The following is a 24,764-nucleotide window of genomic DNA, read 5'->3' on the forward strand; positions in this document are numbered from 1 at the left end:
ATTTTTGGCATTGAATTTTATTTTCGTATATTGCTTTTTAGGAATTTTAGAATCAAGTGCTAGCTCTATTGAATAGTCTTTCTTAACAGTGACTACACCAGTAGAAATGAAGTACTGGTCGGGGCAATTTTTGAGTCTTACTATGTATTTTTCGTCAAGTTATTTTGTAAATTCTAGATTCAATTTATCTTGTAAGTTAATTGGATTGCGTCTTCAATTTTGGTTGGAAGTGTTAATGAAATTTTGATTTGCCTACATGTTCTTTGACTGCGCAATGTGTTCGTGGAATATAAGAGTTTTTTTTACTGCGCTTCTTTAAATAGGAGTTCTGTAACTACGAATCCAAGTTGATCAAAGAATCGCAAATCGCGGCCAATTAATTGTTTGAGGCCGTCTTCTAAAACTGTGATTTCTACAGCCAGTTTATGTATTTCACCTTTAGTCTGAATTGGTTTTTTGAGAACGTGCGCAACTGAGTTTTGTTCTTTTTTCTCACCCAGATTGCTTATAGATTACTCTTAACTACTTGCAGCGCAATTTCCTTTTCCAGAGCTCTGCATACACTGCCTGAATCAACCAATAAGGTAGTGGAATTTTGTCCGATTTTGATCGGCATAATCAGTGGTTCAGTTTAATCGATACCATCGTCAATTGTAGCAACCAAGTTGATATCCCCACAGCTATAGTCTGATTCGTACAGTCCGTGTACTGATGATAAGTTGCTTACTGAATCTTCTGTAGAGGTTTCTTCTTCTAAAGCACTAACCAAATTTTTTCCTTGGAATCGAGACCTTTCTTTGATTGTTTGATTTCCGACAAACATTGGAAAAGTGATTCAATAAACCGCATTTATTGCATGATTTGCACGTGCAATGCTTTTCTCTCTATGGCCCGGGATTCATAATACTCCTCGATTTGGGTGGTGGATCGCCTTCTTGTGGAATGGTTGTGGTCTAGCGCTTTCTTTTGGGAAATCTTTTGTAGATGACCATTTGCGGTTGCTAGACGAATATAAATCGCATTTACGCTTGCTGGGACAAGAGTTTCATATTGAACTGGAATTTGAAGCTGATTTTTGATATTTATAGCTAATTCGAGGGCCTTCCTGAATTCCGCTGTTTATTTCAGCTACTCCTTTTAAATTTCGGGATCTATTAGATTCTTTATTTTCAAAATCGCAGTTTTTTGCTAATTCTTTGATATTTCTGTAAGTGTGTTCCACTGTTTCAACTCGCAGTTGTTTGTAATGAGGAAAAGATGTGTGTCAAATGTTATATTACATGGTCTGATAAATGCCTCTTCAACGCGCTTCCAAAAATCTGCTGCAGACAATGCCTACTATGATTTGCACGTTATTGCTGTTAACAATTCGGCATCCATCCCTACCGATAATCAAATATAGCAGTGATGCGGTCCTTCGGTCGGCAAGTTGCAAGTTTTTATCTCCGCACATTATGCCAACTTCTATCAAACGTTGACATTTTTTCTGCCAGTTCAATTTCTGCTGAAGAATTGGATGCTGCGCTGCCGATTGGATTGTCCGGAAGAGCCTAAGATTGTCTCATTGTAGATTGACTTCAGTGGCATGTCCAATATTTCTTGTTTTTGGGCCGAGCAGCGTGTCTAAAATGATCATCTCCTCGGCCAGCAGGGCTGAATTATATTGTACTCTCCATTTTCCCAACGATGAGGAGGATCAAAAATGGGTTTGTCCCATTATGCATCAATCTCCAGAGGAATTCATTTGCTAGCTGGCTGCGTATTTATTATTTTACTACCGTCTTCATGACGCGAAATGACAACCTATCTTTGAAATTGGATTTGGCTATGCGAAATATTTGTCTAATTTCTAGCTTCAGCTTTGCGGAGTGATATCAAGAGAGAAGTTTGATGACTGAATTCGAACTGGTTAATGCGAGAGAATGAAAGTGAAGTACTCGTCAAAGAATAATGGTTAATCCTGAAACGGGAAGTAGAGCAGGGTTGAACAGGCAAAAACTCGGACAAGCGAGAAATAACGAAATAAAATTCGATTTTATGGACATGCAGGGCAAATTGCTTTGACCTAAAACGCTGCATCATATTAATTTTACTGCACTAGTTTATTTAATGATGTACAAATAGGACAACCGTAGCAATATCTTGTTTTTAATTTGTTTTAATATAGCACCAAAAGCAAGTTATCAGACCTAGTTTTAGCAATTCAACTTTGATTTTTTTTGAGTCAATTGAGGTTTCTTAGTGTTTTCGATGCTCTGCTCCTCCTCAAACACCTTTCTTTAAAATTCAACAATTTAGAGTAAGAAAACATAGCTAATGAAGCACTTATTTTTATCTGTTTTTTGGAAAACTTGAAATGTTTAGTTGCTTTGCTGAGTATCTCTGTTCTGGCAAAAATCATTGTCGCTTTGAAGTTAATTTTGAAATGTTGGAGCCTTTTTTCATTTTCGTTTCGCATAATTCGTTAAATTTTAATAATTCAGTTTAATCACTAAGTAACTTTTCATCTATATAGGTTCAAACTTTTGTCCAAAATACAGATTAAACCCGTTCATATGAAATTTCGAAATTTCCCATCGTAACATTACCAAATTGACTATTTTTTACAGTTTTGTTCTATGGATAATTCAAGATAATCAACTTTTTGATGATATTTCCAAGATCTGAAAACAAAGAAAATTGAGTGTAAGCAGCGTCTTTTGCATGTATGTTCCCATTTTTCATAACAATTTGTGACAAATTGAATGTGTCTACTAAAATTTTGCGCTTGAAATTACTGCAACCAGAACTTCCTTCTTAAATATTAATTTTTCGTAGCTTCAATTTATTTTGTAACTTTTTTTGAAATTTACATTCTGATAGCTTTTGCCTCTTTGCGTGACAGTTTTTATCCCTGTCTGGAATTGCAATTTTTAAAAAATTATCATCAACCGATATAAGTAATGAAAAGACTCTCTTCGTTAGATTTTTGAAAAGAAAAGAATTTGTCTGGCTTTTAAGTGATGTGTTTGACTTTGGCCGGAACTAAAAACAACAGTTTTTTAAACGAGATAAAAAATAAAAGGTTTAATGGCATTTGGCTGGACGATGAAATATGTCCTGTAATTTGGCTGCACAATAAAGCGTGCTCGGAATTTGGCCGGAAAATAAAAAATGGTTCGCTTAGCAAAATATTTCTATAATTTCTAGCCTCAAAATCGCGGAGCAAAATCGTTTGATGACTGATTTTGAACATGAAATACAAGAAAATGAAAACGATTTAGTCGTCAAATAAAATACAAGAAAATGAAAACGATTTAGTCTTCAAATTCGTCGAAAATAATTTAGTCGTCAAATAATCGGGAAGCGGGAGGGAAAGCAGTGGTGAACAGGCAAAAACTCAGAAAAGCGAGAAATAACGAATTGCAATCTGATCAATAGGGAATTGAAGAACATAAGAACTTGAACTAAAATTTTGCATCACGTTAATTTCACTGCAATAGATTGGTGAATGAAGTACACGTCTGAAAACCGTAGCATTATCTTGTTTTTAAATTGTTTTAATATAGGGACAAGTAGCTCAATTCGCTAATCAGTGGGTAATTTTGCGCAGGTCACGATATTGAAGCAAGCCGTTGGCTAAATTGGTTAGTTGTACTGAATTTGTATTTGATGAAAAAATCGCTGGAGTTTTGTTAAATTTCGAGCTGACTTTACCTATGGTCCTCGGTCGTGTAATTCGGTTCAATCCTTACCGCCCGCCTGGAATTAATTTATCTTTTCATAATTCCATTTATTGACTAGGGTAAAATATTGCTCGGGGTTAGACCAGTAGCATTTGGTTTCAGAACAGGCTCATATAGAAGCTTGTGACGTTTCTTCTCCTTCTTTCGCGTCTCCGTTACGTCATCGAATTATACTAGATTTTTGTCTCTTTAATTAAACTTGTCGAATCACTTGTATTCATCCACAGATCGTTTTGCTTGATTTGTACTCATGCGTTCCCAGGCTGTTTTTCCTTTCAGTTTATCCTTGGATTTAATCGTCTGGCAATTGTTTTGTTGTTTTTTGGGGCGTCATTATTTCCTTGTTCTTGCAAGAACGAGATGAGGGGTCATCATTGCGCATTACATGAAATGTTTAATGACTAAACACGATTTCGGTCATATTAGTTGCTGGTTCAGAACAAGCTTCGCTGAAGGCTTGTGATGTGTGGCTCTCATCAACTCCATTTCTAATAGTTGTTGCTTCTGAGGATTTTAAGGTCTATTTTGTTCTGCAGCGTATGCAGTGAAAATTCTTATGACGTTTTTGTCTAGTGGTGAGTCCTAATAACTTAAGGTACTGGTAAATGGTACAAAATTAACGTTATTAGTCAGTAAACATCGGATTATTTATTGAGTGAATAATTCAAGCATGGTTTTAAAATAACATTTGTTTACCACAGAAAGAAAAATGTAATCTCTCTGCTGAAGTAATTGCATGGGAGATTGGAATATGAGGACATACCCTGAATGTTTAAATAAAACTAGTAATTGTTTGAGATAGAGCACAATTTAGGTCATTAAATTGATTACTTATAAAACGATTATTTCTGGAGCCGATAGTTTTTGGAATAAAAATGAAACAAGCATGAAATTAGTCAATGATTATGTTTATTAAGTTTCCCCAGTTATTTGAAAAGTCATTTGTGTTTGCGTGATCAATAAGAACAACAATTACAAATTCGGTGTTTAATTTTTGATCCATATTATTGGAGTGCTCTGATCAGGTCTGCTAGTGGAGCACCTCTGAATAAGTGTATCGTCAGCTTTGACTTCCTGGGGTCTAGGTTCTTCGGCCGCGATGTTCATATCAATCTCTTTTAAAATCCTAGATGTCTCTTTGGCTTGAATAGCGGTATCAGCATTTACCTAAGAAAAAGTATGACAGTAAATAGAAAACAAATCATTAATTGGATACATATCAGCAGTTTTTTCAATGTATGAAAATATAACATATCATAAATTTGACTTGAAAAAAAACAGCAGACTGATGTTGAAGAATCATGGGTGTCTCATGGTTTCTTCTGTCACGGGTCCGCTCACTTGGTGGCCAAAACAAGATCAGAAGAATTAACTGAAAATCAGAAGTTTTTCACGACACTTAAGCAGAATAAATGTCACAACAGTTATCACAACAATTTATTACAACTATATGGCACATTGCAAAAAGTATGCACCCACTGGGCAAGCTGGACCCAACAGAAAAGATCGATATTCCCAGTTAGCTTCCGGCATGTTGAAGTCACCAGTAAAGACTAAGTCATTGCCCAATATTTCGAGAAAACAAAAGTTAATAAGGTCAATTTCTGGTATCCGATACTTGTTTCCAAAGGGCGGATTTAAATTGTTTTAATATAGGGAAATGTAGCTCAATTCGCTAATCATTGTGTAATTTTGGCGCGGGTCACGAGATTGATACAAGTATTTGGCGTATCATATTAGTTGTACTCACTTTGTATTTGCAAAAAAAATCGCAGGAGTCCTGTAAAAAAAATTAGAGCTGACTTTACCTATGGTCCAGGACCGTGTAATTTGGTTCACTCCTTACCGCCCGCATGGAAATTATTAGTCTCTTCATAATTCCATTTATAGACAAGGGTTATATTTGTTGACTGTTAGACCAGTAGCAGTTGGGTTCAAAAGAGGCTCACATCGAAACACATCGAATTATACCGGATTTTTTTCTCTTTACTTTCACTTGCCAAATCACGTGTATTCATCCACAGAATGTTTTGCTTTAATTCTACTCATGCGTTTGTAGGCAGTTGTTCCTTCAAGAAACAGACAGTCGATCTAACCATCTGGCAATTGTTTTATTGTTTTTGAAGCGTCATCAGTTTTTTCCTGTTCTTGCAAGAGCAAAATGAGGCGTCACCAATATGCATTACATTGCTTTTTCCTCATTAGAATTGTTCAATGACTAGACACAACTTCAGCCATGGTAGTTGGTGGGTTCAAAACAGGCCTCGCTGAAGGCTTGTGATATGTCGCTCTCATCAACTCCATGACTTAGAAATATTGTCTCTGAGAATTTTAGTGTTGCTCTTCTTCTGCAGTTTACGAACCGCACAAGATCTTTTTGTATAGTGGTGAGGCCGTATAATTTAAGTTACTAGTAAATGGTACAGAATTAACGTTAGTAGTCAGCAAACATCGGGTTATTTAATGAGTGAATATTTCAAACATGTTATTAAAATAACATGTGTTTACCACAGAAAGAGAAAAGTATACCATTTCTGCAGAAATAATTGCATTGGAGATTGAAATATGAGGACATATATTGAATGTTTGTTTGAATTAAACTACTATTTGTTTGAGATAGAGCATAGTTTAGATTATTAGTTTGATTGCTTATAAAACGATCATTTGTGGAGCCGATAGTTTTTGGGATGAAAATGAAACAAGGATGAAAATAGTCAATGGTTGTGTTTATTAGGTTTCCCCAGTTAAGCGAAAAGTCATTTGTACTTACGTGATCAATAACAGCGGCAGTTAAAGTTTCAGTGTTTAATTTTTTGATCTATATTGTTGGAAGGCTCTGACCAGGTCTGCTAGTGGAGCACCACTGAATAGGTGTATCGTCAGCTTTGATTTCCTAGGGTCTAGGTACTTCGTCCGCAATGTTCTTCATGGTATTTGATGGGTTCAAAACAGGCTTCATTGAAGGCTTGTGCTGTGTTAATCTCATCAACTCCATGACTTAGAATTGTTGTCTCTGAGAATTTTAGTGTTGCGTTCGTTCTGAAGCTTACCAAGCGAAAGCTCTCATTATCTTTTCGTCTAGTGGTGAGTCCATTTAACTTAAGTTACTAGTAAAAGGTACATAATTAATGTTAGTAGTCAGCAAACATTGGGTTATTAAGTGAGTGAACAATTCGAACATGGTTGTAAAAAAACATGTGTTTACCGCAGAAAGAGGAATGTATATCATCCCTGCAGAAGTAATTGCTTGAGAGATTGAAATATGAGGAATTACAATGAGCGTTTATTCCAATAAAACTACTAATTATTTGAGACTAATAATTTAGATTATTAGGGTGATTACTTATAAAACGATCATTTGTGGAGCCGATAGTTTTTGGGACGAAACTGAAACAAGCATGAAATTAGTCAATGGTTGTGTTTTTTAAGTTTCCCCAGTTATTTGAAAAGTCATTTGTATTTGCACGATGAATAAGATCAATAATTACCAATTCGGTGTTTAATTTTTTGATCTTTCATGTTGGAGGGCTCCGATCAGGGCTAAAAAAAACACAGTCAAGTGATGTTGAAGAGCTATGGGTGTCTCAGGGTTTGTTTTGTCACGGGTCCGCTCAATGGGGGGCAAAAACAAGATCAGAAGAATTAATTAAAACTCAGAGGTTTTTCACAACAATTAGGCAGAATAATTGTCACAACAGTTATCACAACAATTTATTACAACCATATGGCACATTGCAAAAAGTATGCACCCACTGGGCAAGCTGGACCAAACGGAAAAGATCGATATTCCCAGTTAGCTTCCGGCATCTTGAAGTCAACAATAAAGACTAAGTCATTGTCCAAAATTTCGAGAAAACATAAGTTTATAAGGTCAAACTCTGGTATTTGATACTTGCTTCCAGGGGGCGGATTTAAATTGTTTTAATATAGGGAAATGTAGCTCAATTCGCTAATCATTGGGTAATTTTGGCGCGGGTCACGAGATTGATACAAGAATTTGGCTTAACATATCAGTTGTACTCACTTTGCATTTGAAAAAAAAACTACTGGAGTTCTGTAAAAAAAATTAGAGCTGACTTTAACTATGGTCCAAGACCGTGTAATTTGGTTCACTCCTTACGGCCCGCTTGGTGTTAATTGTTCTTTTCATATTTCTTTTTCTAGACTAGGGTTTTGTTTTGCGGTTTTACTCGGGGTTAGGCCAGTAGCAGTCAATTTCAAAACAGGCTCAAGAAGAAGCTTGTGATGTTGCCGCTCCGTCTTTTGCGTCTCCGGTAAGATATTGAGTTATAATGGATTTACAACTTGTTAGTTGTACTCACTTTGTATTTGATGAAAAATCGCTGGAGTTTTGTAAAATAAAATTAGAGCCAATTTTATCTATGGTTCACGACCCTGTAGTTTGGTTCTCTCCTTACCGCCCGCCTGGAGTTAATTGGTTTTTTCATAATTCCATTTATAGACAAGGGTAATATTTTGCTGAGGGTTAGACCAGTAGCAGTTGGTTTCAGAACAGGCTCATATAAAGCTTGAGATGTTGCCGCTCCGTCTTTTGCGTCTCCGGTAAGATATTGAGTTATACTGGATTTTTCTTTACTTTCACTTGCCAAATCACTTGTATTCATCCACAAATTGTTTTGCTCTAGTTCTACTCATGCGTTCCTAGGCAGTGGTTCTTTCAAGAAACAGCCAGTCGATGTTCCATTTCATCCTTTGATCTAACCATCTAGCAAATATTTTAATGTTTTTGAGGCGCATTTTTTTCCTGTTCCTGCAAGAGCAAGATCAGGGGTCAACAATGCGCCTTACTTTGCTGTTTCCTCATTAGAATTGTTCAATGACTAAACATAACTTCAGTAATGGTAGTTGGTGTGTTCAAAACAGGCTTCGCTGAAGGCTTGTGCTATGTCGCTCTCATCAACTCCATGACATAGAGTTGTTGTCTCTGAGGATTTTAGTGTTGCTTTCTTTCTGCATCTTACGAAGCGAAAACTCTCATGATCTTTTCGTCTATTGGTCAGTCCGTTTAACTTAAGTTACTAGTAAAAGGTACATAAATAATGTTAGTATTCAGCAAACATCGGAATATTAATTGAGTGAACAACTCGAACATGGTTGTAAAAAAACATTTGTACCGCAGGAAGAGGAATGTATATCACCTCTGCAAAAATAATTGCTTTAGAAATTGAAATACGAGGAAATACATTGAACGTTTGTATCAATAAAACTACTAATTATTTGAGATAGAGAATAATTTAGATTATTAGTTTGATTACTTATAAAACGATCATTTGTGGAGCCGATAGTTTTTGGGACGAAACTGAAACAAGCATCAAATTAGTCAATGGTTGTGCTTATTAAGTTTCCCCAGTTATTTGAAGAGTAATTTGTATTTGCGTGATCAATAAGATCAACAATTACAAATTCGGTGTTTAATTTTTTGATCTATATTGTTGGAGGGCTCTGATCAGATCTGCTAGTGGAGCACCTCTGAATAAGTGTATCGTCAGGTTTGACTTCCTGGGGTCTAGGTTCTTTGTCCGCGATGTTCATATCAAATTCCCTGAAAATCCGAGATGCCTCTTTTGGCTTGAATAGCGGGATCAGCATTCACCTTGGAAAAAGTATGACAGCAAATAGAAAACAAGTGATTACTTGGATACAAATCAGCAGTTTTTCAATGTATGACAATATAACATATCGAAACTTTGATTTGAAAAAAAAACAGCCAAGTGATGTTGAAGAGTCATGGGTGTCTCAGGATTTGTTTTGTCACGGGTCCGCTCAATGGTTGGCCAAAACAAGATCAGGAGAATTAACTAAAATTCAGAGGTTTTTCACAACAATTAGGCAGAATAATTGTCACAACAGTTATCACAACAATTTATTACAACCAAATGGCACATTGCAAAAAGTATGCACCCACTGGGCAAGCTGGACTAAACGGAAAAGATTGATATTCCAAGTTAGCTTCCGGCATCTTGAAGTCAACAGTAAACACTAAGTCATTGTCCAATGTTTCGAGAAAACATAAGTTTATAAGGTCAATTTCTGGTATTCGATACATGCTTCCAAGGGGCGAAAAAAAAGTCGCTGGAGTCCTGTAAAAAAAATTAGAGCTGACTTTACCTATGGTCCAAGACCGTGTAATTTGGTTCGTTCCTTACCGCCCGCATGGAAATTATTAGTCTCTTCATAATTCCATTTATAGACAAGGGTTATATTTTGTTGAGTGTTAGACCAGTAGCAGTTGGGTTCAAAAGAGGCTCACATCGAAAGACATCGAATTATACCGGATTTTTTTCTCTTTACTTTCACTTGCCAAATCACGTGTATTCATCCACAGAATGTTTTGCTTTAATTCTAATCATGCGTTTGTAGGCAGTTGTTCCTTCAAGAAACAGACAGTCGATCTAACCATCTGGCAATTGTTTTATTGTTTTTGAAGCGTCATCATTTTTTTCCTGTTCTTGCAAGAGCAAAATGAGGCGTCACCAATATGCGTTACATTGCTTTTTCCTCATTAGAATTGTTTAATGACTAGACACAACTTCAGCCATGATAGTTGGTGGGTTCAAAACAGGCTTCGCTGAAGGCATGTGCTATGTCGCTCCCATAAACTCCATGACTTAGAGTTGTTGTCTCTGAGGATTTTAGTGTTGCTTTCTTTCTGCATCTTACGAAGCAAAAGCTCTCCTGATCTTTTCGTCTAGTGGTGAGTCCGTTTAACTTAAGTTACTAGTAAAAGGTACATAAATAACGTTAGTAGTCAGCAAACATCGGATTATTTATTGAGTGAACAATTCAAACATGGTTGTATATCATCTCGGCAGAAGTACTTGCACGAGAGATTGAAATATGAGGACATACATTGAACGTATGTTTGAATAAAACTACTAATTATTTGAGATAGAGCAAAATTCAGATTATTATTTATTACCTATAAAACGATCATATGTTGAGCCGATACTTTTTTGGGACCAAAATAAAACAGGCATGAAATTAGTCAATGGTTGTGTTTATTAAGTTTCCCCAGTTATTTGAAATGTCATTTGTACTTATGTGATCAATAACAGCGGCAGTTTAATTTTCAGTGTTTAATTTTTTGATCTATATTGTTGGCGGGCTCTGATCAGGTTTGCTAGTGGAGCACCTCTGAATAAGTGTATTGTCAGCTTTGACTTCCTGGGGTCTAGGTTCTTCGTCCGCGATGTTCATATCAATATCCTTAAAAATCCTATATGCCTCTTTGGCTTGAATAGCGGGATCAGCATTCACCTAAGAAAAAGTATGACAGTTAATAGAAAACAAGTGATTATTTGGATACAAATCAGCAGTTTTTTCAATGTTTGAAAATAAAACATATCGAAATTTTGATTTGAAAAAAAAACATCAAAGTGATGTTGAAGAATTATGGGTGCCTCATTGTTTGTTCTGCCACGGGTCTGCTCACTGGGTAGCCAAAACAAGATCAGAAGAATTTAAAAAACAAGCAGAGGTTTTTCGTAACAATTAGGCAGAATAATTGTCACAACAGCTATCACAACAATTTATGGCACATAACCATATGGCACATTGCAAAAAGTATGCACCCACTGGGCATGCTGTACCAAACGGAAAAAATCGATATCCCCAGTTAGCTTCCTACAGGTTGAAGTCACCAGTAAAGACTAAGTCATTGTCCAATATTTCGAGAAAACATAAGTTTATAAGGTCAATTTCTGGTATCCGATACTTTTTTTCAAAATGCGGATTTAAAATGTTTTTATATAGGGACATGTAGCTCAATTCCCTAATCATTGGGTAATTTTGGCGCAGTTCACGAGATTGAACCAAGAATTTGGCATAACTCATTAGTTGTACTCACTTTGTACACATTTGGTTCACTCCTTACGGCCCGCTTGGTGTTAATTGTTCTTTTCATATTTCTTTTTCTAGACTAGGGTTTTGTTTTGCGGTTTTACTCGGGGTTAGGCCAGTAGCAGTCAATTTCAAAACAGGCTCAAGAAGAAGCTTGTGATGTTGCCGCTCCGTCTTTTGCGTCTCCGGTAAGATATTGAGTTATACTGGATTTACAACTTGTTAGTTGTACTCACTTTGTATTTGATGAAAAATCGCTGGAGTTTTGTAAAATAAAATTAGAGCCAATTTTATCTATGGTTCACGACCCTGTAGTTTGGTTCTCTCCTTACCGCCCGCCTGGAGTTAATTGGTTTTTTCATAATTCCATTTATAGACAAGGGTAATATTTTGCTGAGGGTTAGACCAGTAGCAGTTGGTTTCAGAACAGGCTCATATAAAGCTTGAGATGTTGCCGCTCCGTCTTTTGCGTCTCCGGTAAGATATTGAGTTATACTGGATTTTTTTTACTTTCACTTGTCAAATCACTTGTACTCATCTACAGATCGTATTGCTTTAATTCTACTCATGCGTTCCTAGGCAGTTGTTAATTCAAGAAACAGCCAGTCCATGTCCCAATTCATCCTTTGATCTAAAAATCTGGCAATTGTTTGTATTCTTTTTGAGTGGTCATTATTTTCTTCTGTTGTTGCAAGAGCAAGATCAGGCGTCACCATTGCGCATTACATTGCTGTTTTCTCATTAGAATTGTTCAATTTGAAGACAAAATTTCAGTCATGGTAGTTGGTGGATTCAAAACAGGCTTCAATGAAGGCTTGTGCTACGTCGCTCTCATCAACTCCATTACTTAGAGTTGTTGTCTCTGAGGATTTTTGCAGAAAAGTATACCAATTCTGCAGAAGCAATTGCATTGGAGATTGAAATATGAGGACATATATTGAACGTTTATTTGAATATAACCACTAATTGTGTGAGATAGAGCAGGAATATGATTATTATTTTGAATAATTAAAAAACGATCATTTGTTGAGCCGATAGTTTTTGGGACCAAAATGAAACAAGGATGAAATTAGTCAATGTTTGTGTTTATTAAGTTTCCCCAGTTATTTGAAAAGTGTTTTGTACTTACGTGATCAATAACAGCGGCAGTTAAAGTCTCAGTGTTAAATTTTTTGATCTATATTGTTGGAGGGCTCTGATCAGGTCTGCTATTGGAGCACCTCTGAATAGGTGTATTTCGGCTTTGATTTCTTATGGTCTAGGTACTTCGTCCGCGATGTTCAGTTTAATCGCCTTGAGAATACTGGATGTGTCTTTGCCGTGAAGCACGCGGTCAGCATTCACTTAAGAAAAGTATGAAATTACATAGAGAACAAGAATTAATTTTATACAAATTAGCAATTTTTTTTTCAATGTTTGATTATAAAACATATCGGAAATTTGCTTTGAGGAAAAAAAACAGAGAGATTTTGAAGATTTATGGGTGTCTCATGGTTTGTGTTGTCGCGGTTCCGCTCACTGGATGGCCAAAACAAGATCAGAAAAACTAACTAAAATCAGAAGTTTTCCACAACAATTAGGCAAAATTATTGTCACAACAGTTATCACAACAATTTATTACAACCATAAGGCACATTGCAAAAAGTATGCACCCACTGGGCAAGCTGGATCAAACAAAAAAGTTCGGTATTCCCAGTTAGCTTCCGGCATGTTGAAGTCACCAGTAAAGACTAAGTCATATTCCAATATTTTGAGAAAACACAGAAAGAGAAAAGTATACCATTTTTTTAGAAGTAATTTTAATTGGAGATTGAAATATGAGGACATATATTGAATGTTTGTTTGAATAAAACTACTAATTGTTTGAGATAGAACATGAATAACATTTATATTTTGATTACCTATAAAGCGATCATTTGTTGAGCCGATAGTTTTTGGGACGGAAATGAAACAAGGATGAAATTAGTCAATGTTTGTGTTTATTAAAATTCCCCAGTTATTTGAAGAGTCATTTGTATTTGCGTGATCAATAACAGCGCAGCAGTTACAGTTTCAGTGTTTAATTTTTTGATCTATATTGTTGGAGGGCTTTGATCATGTCTGCTAATGCTGCACCTATGAATAAGTGTACAGTCGGCTTTGACTTCCTAGGGTCTAGGTATTTCGTCCGCAATGTTCATTTTAATCTCCTTGAGAATCCTGGATGTCTCTTTGGCGTGAAGCGCGGGGTCAGCATTCACTTAATAGAAAATATGACATTACATAGAGAAAAAGGATTAATTGGTAATTGAATACAAATTAGCAATTTTTTTGAATATTTGAATATAAAACATATCGAAAATTTGATTTGGAGTAGAAGAAACAGCCGAGCGATGTTGAAGACCAATGGGTGTCAAATGGTTTGTTCTGTCACGGGTCCGCTCACTGGATGGCCAAAACAAGGTCAAAAGAACTAACTAGAACTGGCATCGGATACTTACTTTTTTTTATTATAGGGACATGTAGCTCAATTCGCTAATCATTGGCTAATTTTGGCGCCGGTCACAAGATTGAACCAAGAATTTGGCGTAACTCATTAGTTGTACTCACTTTGTACACATTTGGTTCACTCCTTACGGCCCGCTTGGTGTTAATTGTTCTTTTCATATTTCTTTTTCTAGACTAGGGTTTTGTTTTGCGGTTTTACTCGGGGTTAGGCCAGTAGCAGTCAATTTCAAAACAGGCTCAAGAAGAAGCTTGTGATGTTGCCGCTCCGTCTTTTGCGTCTCCGGTAAGATATTGAGTTATACTGGATTTTTTTTTACTTTCACTTGTCAAATCACTTGTATTCATCTACAGATCGTTTTGCTTTAATTCTACTCATGCGTTTCTAGGCAGTTTTTCGCTCCAGTTTATCCTTGGATCTAACCGTCTGGGAATTGTTTTGTTGTTCTTTAGGCGTCATTAATTTTTCTTGTTCTTGCAAGAGCTAGATTAGGGGTCACCATTGCGCGTTACATTGCTGTTTCCTCATTAGAATTGTTCAATGACTAGACACAACTTCAGTCATGGTAGTTGGTGGGTTCAAAACAGGCTTCGCTGAAGGCAAGTGCTATGTCGCTCTCATCAACTCCATGACTTAGAGTTGTTGTCTCTGAGGATTTTAGTGTTGCTTTCTTTCTGCATCTTACGAAGCGAAAGCTCTCTTGATCTTTTCGTCTAGTGGTGAGTCCGTTTAACTTAAGTTACTAGTAAAAGGTACAGAAAGAGGAATGTATATCATCTCTGCAGAAGTACTTGCATGAGAGATTGAAATATGAGGACATACATTGAAAGTTTATTTGGATAAGACTCCTAATCAATTGAGATAGAGCATAATTTAGATTATTAGTTTGATTACTTATAAAACGATCATTTGTGGAGCCGATAGTTTTTGGGACGAAAATGAATTAAAGATAAAAATAGTCAACGGTTGTGTTTATTAAGTTTCCCCAATTATTTGAAAAGTCGATTGTTTTTACGTGATCAATAACAGCAGCAGTTACACTTTCAGTGTTCAATTTTTTGATCTAAATTGTTGGAGGGCTCTGACCAGGTCTGCTATTGGAGCACCTCTGAATAGGTGGATTGTCGGCTTTGATTTCCTAGGGTGTATGTACTTCGTCCACAATGTTCTTCATGGTATTTGATGGGTTCAAAACAGGCTTCATTGAAGGCTTGTGCTGTGTTACTCTCATCAACTCCATGACTTAGAGTTGTTGTCTCTGAGGATTTTAGTGTTGCTTTCATTCTGCAGCTTACGAAGCAAAAATTGTTATGATCTTTTTGTCTATTGGTGAGACCGTAAAGCTTAAGTTACTACTAAAATGAACATAATGAACGTTAGTAGTCAGCAAACATCGGATTATTTATTGAGTGAATAATTCAAACATGTTATTAAAATAACAAATGTTTACCACAGAAAAAAAGTACACCACTTCTGCGGAGGTAATTGCATTGGAGATTGAAAGATGAGGACATAGATTGAGCGTTCGTTTAAATAAAATTACTAATTGCTTGAGGTAGAGCATAGTTTAGATTATTAGTTTGATTACTTATAAAACGATCTTTTGTGGAGCCGATAGTTTTTGGGATGAAAATGAAACAAGAATGAAAATAGTCAATGGTTGTGTTTATTAGGTTTCTGCAATTATTCGAAAAGTCATTTGTACTTAGGTGATCAAAAACAGCAGCAGTTACAGTTTCAGTGTTTAGTTTTTTGATCTATATTGTTGGAGGGCTCTGACCAGGTCTGCTAGTGGAGCACCACTGAATAGGTGTATTGTCGGCTTTGATTTCCTAGGGTCTAGGTACTTCGTCCGCAATGTTCTTCATGGTATTTGATGGGTTCAAAACAGGCTTCATTGAAGGCTTGTGCTGTGTTACTCTTATCAACTTCATAACTTAGAGTTGTTGTCTCAGGATTTTACGGTTGCTTCCGTTCTGCAGCTTACGCAGCAAAATTTCTCTTGATGTTTTCTGTCTAGTGGTGAGTCCTAATAAATTAGGGTACTAGTAAATGGTACATAATTAACGTTATTAGACAGAAAACATCGGATTAACTATTGAGTGAATAAATCAAACATGGTTGTAAAATAACATATGTTTACTTCAGAAAGAGAAAAGTATACCATTTCTGCAGAAGTAATTCATCCACAGATTGTTTTGCTTTAATTCTACTCATGCGTTCCTAGGCAGTTTTTCGCTCCAGTTTATCCTTGGATCTAACCGTCTGGGAATTGTTTTGTTGTTCTTTAGGCGTCATTAATTTTTCTTGTTCTTGCAAGAGCTAGATTAGGGGTCACCATTGCGCGTTACATTGCTGTTTCCTCATTAGAATTGTTCAATGACTAGACACAACTTCAGTCATGGTAGTTGGTGGGTTCAAAACAGGCTTCGCTGAAGGCAAGTGCTATGTCGCTCTCATCAACTCCATGACTTAGAGTTGTTGTCTCTGAGGATTTTAGTGTTGCTTTCTTTCTGCATCTTACGAAGCGAAAGCTCTCTTGATCTTTTCGTCTAGTGGTGAGTCCGTTTAACTTAAGTTACTAGTAAAAGGTACAGAAAGAGGAATGTATATCATCTCTGCAGAAGTACTTGCATGAGAGATTGAAATATGAGGACATACATTGAAAGTTTATTTGGATAAGACTCCTAATCAATTGAGATAGAGCATAATTTAGATTATTAGTTTGATTACTTATAAAACGATCATTTGTGGAGCCGATAGTTTTTGGGACGAAAATGAATTAAAGATAAAAATAGTCAACGGTTGTGTTTATTAAGTTTCCCCAATTATTTGAAAAGTCGATTGTTTTTAAGTGATCAATAACAGCAGCAGTTACACTTTCAGTGTTCAATTTTTTGATCTAAATTGTTGGAGGGCTCTGACCAGGTCTGTATTGGAGCACCTCTGAATAGGTGGATTGTCGGCTTTGATTTCCTAGGGTGTATGTACTTCGTCCACAATGTTCTTCATGGTATTTGATGGGTTCAAAACAGGCTTCATTGAAGGCTTGTGCTGTGTTACTCTCATCAACTCCATGACTTAGAGTTGTTGTCTCTGAGGATTTTAGTGTTGCTTTCATTCTGCAGCTTACGAAGCAAAAACTGTTATGATCTTTTTGTCTATTGGTGAGACCGTACAGCTTAAGTTACTACTAAAATGAACATAATGAACGTTAGTAGTCAGCAAACATCGGATTATTTATTGAGTGAATAATTCAAACATGTTATTAAAATAACAAATGTTTACCACAGAAAAAAAGTACACCACTTCTGCGGAGGTAATTGCATTGGAGATTGAAAGATGAGGACATAGATTGAGCGTTCGTTTAAATAAAATTACTAATTGCTTGAGGTAGAGCATAGTTTAGATTATTAGTTTGATTACTTATAAAACGATCTTTTGTGGAGCCGATAGTTTTTGGGATGAAAATGAAACAAGAATGAAAATAGTCAATGGTTGTGTTTATTAGGTTTCTGCAATTATTCGAAAAGTCATTTGTACTTAGGTGATCAAAAACAGCAGCAGTTACAGTTTCAGTGTTTAGTTTTTTGATCTATATTGTTGGAGGGCTCTGACCAGGTCTGCTAGTGGAGCACCACTGAATAGGTGTATTGTCGGCTTTGATTTCCTAGGGTCTAGGTACTTCGTCCGCAATGTTCTTCATGGTATTTGATGGGTTCAAAACAGGCTTCATTGAAGGCTTGTGCTGTGTTACTCTTATCAACTTCATAACTTAGAGTTGTTGTCTCAGGATTTTACGGTTGCTTCCGTTCTGCAGCTTACGCAGCAAAATTCCTCTTGATGTTTTCTGTCTAGTGGTGAGTCCTAATAAATTAGGGTACTAGTAAATGGTACATAATTAACGTTATTAGACAGAAAACATCGGATTAACTATTGAGTGAATAAATCAAACATGGTTGTAAAATAACATATGTTTACTTCAGAAAGAGAAAAGTATACCATTTCTGCAGAAGTAATTCATCCACAGATTGTTTTGCTTTAATTCTACTCATGCGTTCCTAGGCAGTTTTTCGTTCCAGTTTATCCTTGGATCTAATTGTCTGGAAATTCTTTTGTTGTTTTTTAGGCGTCATTAATTTTTCTTGTTCTTGCAAGAGCGAGATGAGCGGTCACCCTTGCGCGTTACATTGCATTAGAAATGCTTAATGACTAGACAGGATTTCAGTCATGGCAGTTGCTGGGTTCAGAACAAGCTTCGCTGAAGGCTTGTGATGAGTCATTCCCATCAACTCTATTTTTTACAGTCGTTGTCTCTGAGGGTTTTAGGGTTGCTTCCGTTCTGCAGCTTACGCAGCAAAATTTCTCTTGATGCTATCGTCTAGTGGTGAGTCCTTATAACTCAGGGTACTAGTAAATGGTAAATCATTAACGTTAGTAGACAGAAAACATCGAATTAACTATTGAGCGAATAAACCAAACAAGGTTGTAAAATAACATATGTTTACCACGAAAAGAGAAAATTCTACCATCTCTGCAGAAGTAATTGCATGGGAGATTGAAATATTAGGACATACATTGATTGTTTGTTTGAATACAAATACAAATTGTTTGAGATAGAGCATAGATTAGAATATTAGTTTGCGCGATCACTAATATCAACAATTACAAATTACATTTTTTCATCTATTTTGTACTTTCGATGCTCAGATGAATCTTCTTGAGAATCCTGAAATTCTCTTTGGTTTGAAGCGCGGGGTCAGCATTCATCTATGAAAAAGTATGACAATACATAGAGAACAAGTGATTAAGTGGATACAAATGAGCATCTTCTCAGTGTATGAATATAAAACATAGCGAAAATTTGATTTAAAAAAGGAGCCGAGTGATGTCGAAGAATTATGGGCGTCTCTTGGTTTGTTCTGTCACGGGTTCGCTGTTTCATTCATTAACATTGTTGATCGACCAGACAGGATTTATTTTTAGGTAGTTGCTCGGTTCCGAACAGGCTTCGCTGAACGCTTGTGACGTGTAGCTCTCATCAGCGGCGTGGCTTAGGGCTGTTACCTCTGAGTGTTTTACGGTTGCTTTCGTTCTGCAGCTTAAGCAGCAAAAGTTTTTATAAAGTTTTTGTCTAGGGGTTAGTCTGCACAACTTAGGGTACTAGTAAATGGCGCATAATTAGCGTTAGTGTTTTGAAATCATATGGTTGTTTATTGAGTGAGTAATTCAAACGTGTATGTAAAATAACATATGTTTATCACAGAAAAAGAATTGTTGACATTCTCTGCAGAAATGACTACATGGGAGATTGAAGTATGCGGACAAACATTGAATGGGCAGATGAACAAAACTACTAATTTTTGCAGATAGGGCATAATTGAAACCTGACTTTCGTAGCTTCTGCCTATTCTGTCATTACCCAATAACAGCTACGAGATCCTCAATAAGTTTTTGCCTCCCTTTTTCCAGATGTTATCGGGTACAAATATTGAGACTAACTCGAATGATGCTAGAGCCGCTTTAGAGGTCACCAATTTGGAGAAGGATGAGCTAGTACTATATCTCGATGTTAAAAGCTTGTACACCAATGTATCGGTTGAGGAGGCAATTGAAATTTCGCTAAAAGTAATTTTCTTCATTGATGAGGTTACTTAGATTCCGAGGTCAGCTATGAAGAGCCTATTGCAACTAGCCGTGATGATTTATCACATTAAGTGTAATGACTTCTGGTGCACTCAATCGGACGGATTAGCCATTGGTGCTTCGGTGGGGGTACTTTCGGAAAAAACGCGGATGAAGTTTTTTGAAACATCCTTGCTGGAACCAAACGAGGCACGGGAGAACAAAACTCCCGACATGAGGGGCATGCGCTAGGAAAAGGAGTCAAGTGTGACTCGTATAAAAACTGGTTCCATGCAAAATTACAAGTTATAACTGACACGGAGGTGAATATGCGCAGTAGATTGTATGGATCTGTTCCTTTTTTGCAGAAAATGTTACAACAGGGGACATACAGGAACTGAAATTATTCAGGAGCTATATTAATGACATAGTGTGCAATGTCAAAGTAAACACTCAAGCATACCTTGAGTTTGCAAATTCTTTTCACAAAAACTTACAATTCACTCTTGAGACAACCAACAGTAGTGGAGACATATTGTTCCTAGACCTAAACGTCAACGTAAACGACGATAGAAAAAATAGCTGTCATTGGTATCAAAAAATGACTGGTACCGGCAAAATCTTGAATTTCCTTAGCTGAGCACCGTATAAACAAAAAATGATTCAAGGGACTGTATTTTCTATGCAACCAACGGCTGGGAAGCCTTTGATGCAGCTCTTAAAAAACCAGGAAATTTGGACTGAAAAACATTATCCCTCTAAATGATCGTCCAGTATTGTTAATTAGACGTAGGATAAAATAGTCACAAAATAAGTTCAATAAGTTCAATAAGTTCAATAAGTTCAATAAAATAAGGTCAAAGCAAAACCCCCGAAAAATAACAACTTCTCGAGGCATTTAAAAGTCCATACTGAAATATTCTTTTTATAAGAACCTGAAATCGCATGTGGTATATAAAGCTACATGCAAATGATGCAATTCGATCTTTGTTGGTCAAAGTAGCCGACATATTAGCACTAAAATTTCCAAACATCAAAAAAAGATTTCCCTGTGGTACAACACTTCGTTGAATGTTAAGGTACAGCGCATAATATAGAATGAGAGGTGCATGTCGAGGGGTTGGAGAACTAATGAAAATAGAAGCGACCTACATCAAAAAGTTAAGAAAATGGTAAATAAATACCCGCGTCGAGTACTGGGGGCAGGTTTTGACATTGAAACATCAAATCAAATGCAAAAAAATTGACTTTTTAATATTAAAAATAATTCTGGTAAATGTCGCGGGTTTGAAAACGAATGACAATAGAATTGATCTACATCAAAAAGTTAAGAAAAACCTAAACTGAATGCCACATCATTAACAAAGAACATCTTTTTGAAAAAGCACAGCGGATTTTTGCATACGACGAAGTTGAAATAGTTGACGGTTGCTGAGTACTTGGTAGTGTAATATGTTTTGATAACGCAGAAAACAAATTTGTAGAGAGATCACTAAAACAGCAGAAATCGTTGTTAAAAAAGCTGGCCACTCATGCCAATGTTTCACCTCAAAATGTATATAAATCGTTCACTTCATGAGTTCAACACAAACTAACCTTCTTAGCACTTACAACAACCAATATTGAAGACCTTTTAAAAGAATGTGAGAAATCAGTCAGCGATGAGCTACAACATAATCTGTTAAAGAATCCAAACAGGGTTATCTTTTTGTTGCCAATAAGAGAGGTTGTCCTGAACATTTTCAAACCTGAAGACTGCCTCAAGGAATATGAACAATCAGTCCCTTATCCCTATCTCTGCCCGAAGGCGAACTAAAGCAACAACAAATTGTACACGAAATCAAAAAAGGAGAAAAAGCTTGCTATCAGATCAAGTAAGAGCGAATTGAATTGTAACCAGATTCGCTCAGTTGAGTTAGCTAGTGAAAAGGGTGCATGAAGCTGGTTGAACGCTATGCAATTGAAGCGAGAGCACTTTGACTTGACGAAAAGCGATTTTCGCGATAGCTTTGACCTTCGCTATGGCTGGGACCCAGTGAATATGCCATCACTATGTGGCACACACCCGTCACCGTCCGAAATGAGGATACACGCACATGAGACATAATGAACTCCGCGATTCCTTTTGCAAATTTCTTAAGTAATATCTGCCATGATGTCGAGATAGAACCTCATCTTCAGACGTTGCAAGGGGAAACGTTTCCTTTTAAATCAACGACAACTGGTGATTAGATATCGAGGCCAACGGACTTCGGGAATCGAGGTTCAACAAAACATAATTTGATGTAAAAATTTTCAACCCGCTGTCAAAAAATGTCCTGAAATCAGTACCAAAGCCTACAAGTACCATGAACCTATTAAAAAGAACAAATACGAACCAAGAATAACTAATATTGAGAAAGCAAAACTTTTTCATTTTGTCTTCGCATGCACTGGTGGAGCTGGCCCATCAGCTTCAAAAGCGCTGAAACAACTGGCTTCAAATCTCTCTGCGCGAAAAGATGACAGCTACGCTGATATCATATCATATCCAGGACAAAAATCAGCTTTTCTATCCTGAGGATTACTATCCTCTGCATTCGTTGGTCAAAGACGCTTAGGCGGTGCGAAATTGTAGATGCCTCGATGGGGGCTGTGGTTGAAGAAGAGAGGCGTTTAGTTTGACTCATCTAACTTCATCATTATTTGTTTGTTTTCTAATGCTATCTGTCTTTTGTTTTACTTCCTCAGCTGACGTTGGCATAAATTATCATTTTATTGATAGATTTAAACAATACGAAATGCTTTATGAAGACGTAGTGCTGGGATGGCCCCGGTCCAACCAATATTCACCCAGTGTTAGGGAGGGGCATTTCTTAATTTAAGTGTTTTTAAAACGATTATTTGTGGAGCCGATAGTTTTTGGGACGAAGATGAAAGAAGGACAAAATTAGTCAATAGTTGTGTTTAGTCAGTTTCCCCAATTATTTGAAAAGTCATTTGTATTTGCGTGATCAATAAACAGAACAATTACAGTTTCGGTGTTTAATTGTTTGATCTATATTGTTGGAGGGCTCTGCTCAGGTTTGCTAGTGGAGCACCTCTGATTAAGTGTATCGTCGACTTTGACTTCCTAGGGTCTAGTTACTTACTGTGCGATGCTCAGGTCAACCTACTTGAGAGTCCTGGAATTCTCTTTGGCTAAAAGCGCAATTAAAGAGCAATTTGGATTCCAAAACAAAAAAAATCTTCAACAGATGCAGTATTGTTTTTCACTGAGACAGTAGTAGAAAACCATGAAAATGGGCAAAACACTGCAGCAATTTTCTTAGACCTTGCAAAAGCATTCATCTCAATTTCGAACAAAATGTTTCTTATAAAAGCAGAGTCCTTCATTTTTCTGAGCCTGCAGTTAATTTATTGAGATCTTTTCTCGAAGAAGGATCACATTGCGTCAAAATAGGCACCGAGGTCTCAGAACACATTTTCGTTAATCATGGAGTACACAGTATTAAGGCACAGTATTAGGAACCCTAATTTTTCTTTCATACGTTAACGATTTTTCAGAAAAAATCAAAGGTGACTTTTAGCTTGTTCAATTTGCAGACGATACTAGTATTTTATGTCTTTAAGAACCAGGAGAAACAATTACAACAAATATTGAAAATATTTTACTGAAGACGGATAATTACTTGAAGGAAAATAAACTCACTTTTTTAGAATGTTCCCTAGAATTGTTTTAATTGTCATCTCAGACAAATGTAAATACATATTCATTTTATCTTTTAACAATTTGTAAAACAGTTTTAACCTGACGATGAACGTAAAGTTCGAAAACGTTTGTTTTAAGTATTGGAAGTAATTTTAATTTGACAAATTGGTTTCTTTTACAAACTCACTTTGAATGCTGATAAAACAGAACTACTTTATTTTTCTACAGGGACGAATTGGAACCAAAAGTTACTTTTAACGGAAATTTAATAAAATCTGCTGAGAGTTGTCGTTATCTAGGAATACACCTTGACTCAAAATTTACTTCTGAAGCACATCTAAATGTAGTTTTAAAGAAAATGGCGGCCTCCATTCACTCACTATATCTTGTAAGAAACCATATACCTTTGTAAGTAAGGTTGCAAGTTTTCAGAGCTTTAGTCCTGTCTCATTTGTCATTCAGTGGAGTTTATTTACAAATATTGTCAGCAAAAAAATGTACAGCGTATAAATCGACAGGTTGATTGGGGCATAAATGTGTGTTATATGCATCGTAAATTCGATCATTGTCGTGATATCCTTCTCAAATCATATGTCCTACCAGCTGAATTAATTATTTCAGTTTAGTATATTGAAACTCCACACAAGACTTGAATCAGAGGATAGTATCAGAAACATTTAAAAAATGTGCAAACCGCCTTCAGTTAAAACAGAACAAACGGACAAAACAGCTGATAATAAGAACGCAAAAGTATACTAAGCAGAGTAAAAGATCTTTGATTTTGAAGGGCATACAAAAATGGAATAAGTTACCCTCTAACGTAAGAGCGATGGAGAACAAAATTTTTTCCAAAAGAAATTTAACAGAGTTTTTGCAACGTCAGCATAAAAGTTTTCCAATAGATAGAGAGTTAGGATCATTCGTGTCTTATTTTATATAGTAGAACGAACAGCTTAATGGGTAACATCAATTGATAACCAGAAGTTTGATGTATAATTTTTATTATTTCAATAAATTCTGAAGTGATTATTCTGAAGTCATGTAAACTTTAACCTTTCGGTTATATTATTAATTTACATGTTTGGAAAAAAATAAGATGTCTACACAAGTTTCTTCACCGAATTTTACGATCCTGAAAATGTGTGCACATGGAGATTGTCTTGTCTATGTGCACTTTGCAGAAACCTTATTAAGCTGAAATAAACTGACAAAACTGAAACTCCGGGAATATTCCTTCCCCTGGGTGCTGACTCTAATTCTATTATTATTATTAGGCGGGATGATTTTCACAACAGTTATCACAACAATTTATTACAACCATATGGCACACTGCAAAAAGCATGCACCCACTGGATAGGCTGGATCACACCGAAAAGAT

General features: G+C 36.3%; 2 protein-coding genes across 2 annotated transcripts in view; one reads left to right on the forward strand and one right to left on the reverse strand.

Annotated features, from left to right (window-relative positions):
- The window catches only part of LOC142337102 (zinc finger C3HC-type protein 1-like), a 211,863-nt gene that overhangs the window by 181,145 nt on the left and 5,954 nt on the right, over positions 1 to 24,764 (reverse strand). The gene's annotated exons all lie outside the window — the stretch shown is intronic.
- Positions 1 to 24,764, forward strand: part of LOC142337103 (uncharacterized) — a 107,044-nt gene that overhangs the window by 42,613 nt on the left and 39,667 nt on the right. The window lies entirely within an intron of this gene.

This window comes from Convolutriloba macropyga, chromosome 3, assembly GCF_964194025.1.
Source record: "Convolutriloba macropyga chromosome 3, txConMacr16.3, whole genome shotgun sequence".
Taxonomy (NCBI): Eukaryota; Metazoa; Xenacoelomorpha; order Acoela; family Convolutidae; genus Convolutriloba; species Convolutriloba macropyga.